The sequence below is a fragment of the Rattus norvegicus genome, chromosome 13 (assembly GCF_036323735.1).
Source record: "Rattus norvegicus strain BN/NHsdMcwi chromosome 13, GRCr8, whole genome shotgun sequence".
Taxonomy (NCBI): domain Eukaryota; kingdom Metazoa; phylum Chordata; class Mammalia; order Rodentia; family Muridae; genus Rattus; species Rattus norvegicus.
Window position 1 is genome coordinate 103,758,840 of NC_086031.1, and position 6,463 is coordinate 103,765,302.

Here is a 6,463-nt window from a genome sequence, read left to right on the forward strand (position 1 = left end):
CTTCAGCTTAGGACACAAAGGAAATGTGGATCACCTCCTTCTGAGCCACATCCATGTACGTATAGAGACAGTATCTAACTGGAAATATTTTGAAAAGATATTTCCAAAAGTTAAAGAGAAACAAGGATCTTGGCATGTTAGATAAGGGCCTTGAAGACAGTTTCTGCTGCCAGCTTCATGATTTTTTTTTCCAAGATCTCATTTCTCAGAAGACATCTGTAACTCCACGCCCAATTTCCCGCAAAATTTTCTAAAAGAAATCAAAGGCCTCTTAATTAAGACAAAGAACAACTGACCCTGCTCTAAGACATCAGCTTGTAGTTTGTCCATTCAAGATGAGAGTACGCTAGACCAAAACCACACGCAAAACTGTCTTAACTATTCAGCCAGCCACCGAAATCATTACATCAAGATTCCTCAGCCAAATCCTCCTTTTAGCCCAGCACTTGAGAGACAGAGGCAGGCGGATCTCTTGAGTTTGAAGCCAGCCTGGTCTACAGAGTGAGTTCCAGAACAGCCGGGGCTACACAGAGAGGAAAAAAGCCATGGTCAACAAGACAAGAAAGAACAATCTAGTGAGATACAAGCAGGAAATGCAGCAGGCTTCTTCTCTAATTCAAAACCTACAAACAGCTATGTACGTTTGTTTGTAGTCACACCTTGTTGAAAACAAGAAGGTAGTTATGTATGTAGTTAGTATAACAAAAGTTATATTTCATTATGCTGCGGATTATTATACAATATTTATACTTTAAATTCCTAAGCCTGTCTTCCCATGGCTGCTCACCTATGTGATGTATTTTTTTTCTCTTTATTATTATTATTATAATTATTATTTATTCACTTTACATCCTTTTTTTTTAAAAGATTTATTTATTCATTTATTATATATAAGTACACTGTAGCTGTCTTCAGATACACCAGAAGAGGGCATCGGATCTCTTTACAGATGGTTGTGAGCCACCATGTGATTGCTGGGAATTGAACTCAGGACCTCTGGAAGAGCGGTCGATGCTCTTAACCGCTGAGCCATCTCTCCAGCCCTCGCTTTACATCCTAATGGTAGTTCCCCACCCCACCCCTTGCGCCCAGTCCCCACCTCACAAACACCTCCCCTTCTTCTCAGAGAAGGGGAAGACTCCCTTGGATACCACTTGATCCTGAGACATCAAATCGAAACAGGACTACACACATCCTAAGGCCCTAAAAGCCAACAGAAGTTTTTGATTCGAGGGTTAGGATCCTGAGGGCAGACCAAGGTGTCGTCTTTTCAGAGACTCAGAGTAGAGCACTGTTTCGTCTCCACTTACATACTGTCCAGTGGGCATCATGGGGTTTTAGGGTTGTTATTTGAGTGAGAGATGTCAGAGTTCTGGTTATTAGCCTTGGGTGTTTAAAGAGCATTTTTTACTATGTTCATTAAAACACATATATACATTTTCTACCTCGCCTACGCTTACATATAAATACACCACACCGATCCCCTGCCTACTTGCGATTAGGTGTTGACGATGTAAGGAACCATCTGACCGCCACCTAAATTGGGTCACTGGAGCAAAAGTTGTAAAAATCCGTAAACCAAAAAAGTAAGATTGAAGAGGCAGGGTCTGAGAGGAAGACGAAAGATGAAGCAAAACGTCGGAGGTGAAGGTTTAAAAGGACTTCCACCGGAAAGTATGTCTTAAATTATGCGGAGGGCTCGCTTCAAGGGCCAATCGCCCGCCTCAGGTCCTAAGAGGTTCTGGCGGGTTTCTACGGTTGTCCTCCGTCAGAATCCTGCCAGTGCTATTTAGTTCTGGCTGCTGAGCACAAAGCACAGCCTGGCACCCAGGCGACCCAAAGCCGCTAAGCGAGAATGAAGCTACAAGAAACCATGAGGGACTCCGATGGGGCGCCGCGTGGGGGACGGGGATTCCGGGCTGGGGGGGGCTGCTCACCTGAGCGCCTCTCGGAACCCGGCTCAGGGATCCGAGAACCCCGGGTTCTTCACCGCCGAGCTCCTCACAAAGCGCGCCGCACCTGCCGCCCAGCACGAGCGATTCAAACTGCCCGCGGCCACCGCCCCTCTTCCTGTCGTTCACTTCCGGTCCCTCCCAGCTAGTCTCCACGCCTATTGGCCATTGCTAAAGGCTGTCGACCAATCCGCGCCAGCATCCTCGGTGAGCCTCCTCTGATTGGTTCTTTTGGACGACTGTTTAAAAACAAGCGGTGCCAAAGCAGACTTTGGATGGGCTGGCGTTGCCTAGAGACGGGCACTACATGCTCAAAAGGGTGGCCCTGAGCCGCTGGGCGTGCTGAGGAGGAGGGTGAGGCCTGTTCCGCGGGGTGGCCGCTCCCTCTAACTGTAGGACAAACGTGAGGTGTTAGCTCTGAGGTGACTATTACTATGAAAGTTGGCTGCGAAGTTGAGCCAGCTGGCGCGCGCCTGTCATAGCCGCCCTGAGGAGGGCGTTTGGAGGACAGCCTGGGCTATATACAGAGACTCTTGTCGCAAAATAAATACAAAATAAACAAACAAACAAATAAATATAAATAAATAAAACGCGTAAATAAAACGGAGGCACAGCATAACAAAATAATCTGAACTTGAATCTAAGACATGCATGCAAAACACCAACTGCTGACCTCTCAGTCATCTCAGTCTTATTTTCAAAATCTGAATTTGCGCGCGCAGGTTGTAGTGGCGCTGAATATGAGATTAAAGGTGAACGCTTTTTATCAGACTCAAATATTCACAAGACCCTTCTAAAATGAGTGCACTCCAACCTTTTTATGAAGCCCAGGTTTGTGAGTATATGAACATATATATATATATATATATATATATATATATATATATATATATATGAACTGACTGCTCTTCCAGAGGTCCTGAGTTCAATTCCCAGCAACCACATGGTGGCTCACAACCATCCGTAATGGGATCTGATGTCCTCTTCTGGTGTGTATCTAAAGAAAGCAACTGTGTACTCTGTATATAATGGGGGGGGGAGGGGGAGGGAGAGCGAGAGCGAGAGGGAGAGCGAGAGGGAGAGCGAGAGCGAGAGCGAGAGCGAGAGCGAGAGAGAGAGAGAGAGAGAGAGAGAGAGAGAGAGAGAGAGAGATTGAATTTCACTATGGTTGCTTATGGAACATGAGTAAACAAACTATAGTGTTTCTTTAACAGAGCAGTGCCCCTTACCAGTAGCTACACAACACAGTGGGGTGGGGGGAGGGGACACCGTTTTTCTTCCCTCATCAACTTTTTATCAGTTAAGTCCTCAAGGACAGGTGAGATCCCTTTCCTCACAAATAAGCTTCCAAAGGCAGGAACAAGCTATGAATTGTGAAGTTGATGTGCTGCCTTCCATCTCTTTCAAACTTGCTCTGTCCCCTTTACCTTTCATTAGACTATTCCTGCAGTTGGATTTGGTTCTGCTTCCCTTTTACTGAAATCATGCTGATCCTTCAGTTCAAACACAACCTTCTTCATAAAACCACTGAGCAGGCTAACTTTATGTCAATCTGACACAACCTAGGGTTATCTGAAAGGAGATTTTGAAACATGGAGAAAATGCCTCCATAAGATCCTGCTGGAGGACATTTTCTTAATTAGTGATTGATGAGGGAGGCCTCACTTAGCCTAGTGCGAGTGGTGCCAACCCTAGGCTGGTGGTCCTGGGTTCTATAAGAAAGCAGGCTGAGCAAGCCAGGGAGTGAGGGACAGTAAGCAGCACCCCTCCATGGCCTCTGCATCAGCACTGCCTCAGGCTCCTACCTTGTTGGAGCTCCTGCCCTGATTTTCTTCAGTGATGAGCAGTGATGTGGAAGTGTCAGCTGAATAAACCGGCTCCTTCCAGCTTGCTTTGGTCATAATGTTTTATCACAGCAACAATCGCCCTAAGACTACCACACTAAGATGTTTCCTGGTTTTCTTAGAACTTGGTTTCTACACTTCCCTTTGAGGATTCTTGCCCTGCCCTTGCTTTTCTAGCAGTCAGTCCTTCTCGAAGCGCAGACCACCATGCCTGGATCATTCATCCACTACCTTACTTTCTATCACTTGGTGCTGTCTAGCCTTCCCATCTTCTTCTCCGGTGTGAGCTGTAGCACTCAGCACTGAGACCAACGCCATTACCCTTTGTTCTAATGTCTCCCAGATGTGTGCATTTGCCTGTCTGTCTGTCCTCTTCCTGGGGAATACCGTGAGACACACAGGGACAGAAAGAAGTCCCACAACTGGACACTCACATACAGCTACGAACCCACCCTCTGGATTACTCCCCAGACCTTGCTCCAAATTTTATAATTTCTCCAGCCTCCTCTAAGTACCCACTTCCTGCTCATCCTCAGGAATAGACCTCACTGTATAGTTCGCAGGAAACGCAAGATGTCATAAATGAAACCCCCCATCACCCAAACAACCCTGGGAAACATTTCAAATTCTACCAGGCTCAACTGTGTTATGTAGCACACCTCTCTCAGGGCTTCCCCTCCTCAACGATCTAAATAAACAGTCCTAACTACTTCCAATTTCCTAGTAGCACCTAAAGACCTATATATTTTTCTTTAAAAGTAAATAGTCTTTGAATTGGAAAGGTGGCTCAGCAGTTTCTGCTCTTGCAGAAGACCTGGGTTCACTTCCCAGCATCTGCATGGTAGCTCACAACCATAACTCCAGTTCGGGGAATCTGATTCCCTTTTCTGGGTCACATACACAGGACACATATACTGGCAAAACATGCATGCACACTTAAAATGAAAACTGAAAAATAACTCTTCTCTCGGTTCCTCTTGGCCCTACAGTGATCACTCTCGTATCTCTGCTCACATCCCACTTCTTTTTAGAGTCAGTTAGTGCCCGGGACTGATCCTGACACCCAGTTTCCCAAGGGAAGCAGTGAAGGGGTAGGGAGTCAGTGATGGGGACCAAAGTTGCTTAATCTTTGGTAAGTCTTCTGTGTTTAATTCTTGCCTATCTGTGGACAAAAGCCGCTTACTTTTGGCAATTCTTCTGACTTGAGCTCTTGGATAATCCATGGCTGGTAATTTTGGTAATTTTTCTCTTCCTTTAACTCTTTGCTATTCTCAGGCTAAAGGCTACTGGTTTCTGGTAATTTGACCCCCACAGGTAGCAGAAGGGGAATTAGAAAAAAGGCTTAGTTTCTCTCTGACTCAAGGACTCCTCATGGCCAGACAAGAGGCTTGAAGTCTATTATCTCTTTGTGAGTCAGAGAAAAGAAGAGGAAGAAAGGGAGAATTTAAGCACACACACACACACACACACACACACACACACACACACAGATATGCACACACTTTAGCCCTGCCCTGCCACCTGTCTCAATAATTTCACAAGTGTTCATGCATACTTAATAAGTATTCATATGTATAGACACATATGCACATGCATACAGACAGGCAGACAGACATATACATACATAATTTGGTGGATGGGGCAGAGCCCCAAATGACACACTTGATTTCTTCTCTCTGGCAATTTTTACCTTTTTAGACAAAAAAATCTTTATAAAATTATCTCATAAGGGGTTGGGGATTTAGCTCAGTGGTAGAGCGCTTGCCTAGGAAGCACAAGGCCTTGGGTTCGGTCCCCAGCTCCGAAAAAAAGAACCAAAAGAAAAATTATCTTATAAACTGTTACACAAAAGGGCAGTTACCAAAGGATGTTGATAGTTAGTTCAAAGCAGTGTTTCATTCTTAAGCTCAGTATAAGTTCAGAGCAATAGTTTCACATGGCCTTGCTTTATCGTAGTGCATACCTGTGGCTTCAACTTGGACTGGACCTAGAATAAATGTTTTTTCCCTTGATCATAAATTTGTCCCAAGCCTGTTTTCTTTCCCTAGTGCAATTAGCCTATGACATGAAGGCTTACAGAGTTCTATTTGCAGTTGAGTTCTATAAAACTATTATCAGAAATTGCAAAATTATCTATTTGTCTATGCAGAATTACTACATGAGAGTACATCTTCGTGATGATCTGCAAGAAATTTGCCCAATAGGGTGTGGGCTGAGGCCCAGGAATCATTAGGCTATGTAACAGTGACAGGAAAGGCATCATATCAGTATCGAGAAGCAGTCCTGGGATGAAGTCTCTGGTGACCCTGCATCTCAGAGCTCACCCATCACAGGCCCTGGGAAACAGTGGGCTGTCACCAGAAAACTCACTAAAGTTGGGACCTTGATATGGAAAGTACGAGACCCTGACTCCTATGTTGATGATGTTCAGATGGGCCAAGCTAAGGTAGATCTTTGCTCTGTGCCTTTTCTAGTCCCCACATCCACCATCACTCACTGTATCTGTATCGGTCACTCTTCTAGGAGCAAATATCATATTTGCCAAAGAGCAGTGTGTCTGCTGAATATGTACCAGCTGAAATCAGGGAAACACATCTTGGAGGAGATCTTGAGGAAGGGGAAAAGATAAGGAGTCTAAACCACCATGCTTGCCAGGTGCGGTAGTGC

The 6,463-nt window shown here is 45.1% G+C and overlaps 1 protein-coding gene across 5 annotated transcripts in view; it reads right to left on the reverse strand.

Moving 5' to 3' along the window:
- Positions 1–2,092, reverse strand: part of Cenpf (centromere protein F) — a 45,588-nt gene extending 43,496 nt beyond the window's left edge. For 3 of the 5 annotated variants that reach the window (XM_039090400.2, XM_039090398.2, XM_063272055.1), the window contains exon 1: positions 1,938–2,092. The gene's annotated coding sequence lies outside the window, so the exon portion shown is untranslated. 5 annotated transcript variants of the gene reach the window in all.
- Between the last annotated feature and the right edge of the window lie 4,371 nt (positions 2,093–6,463).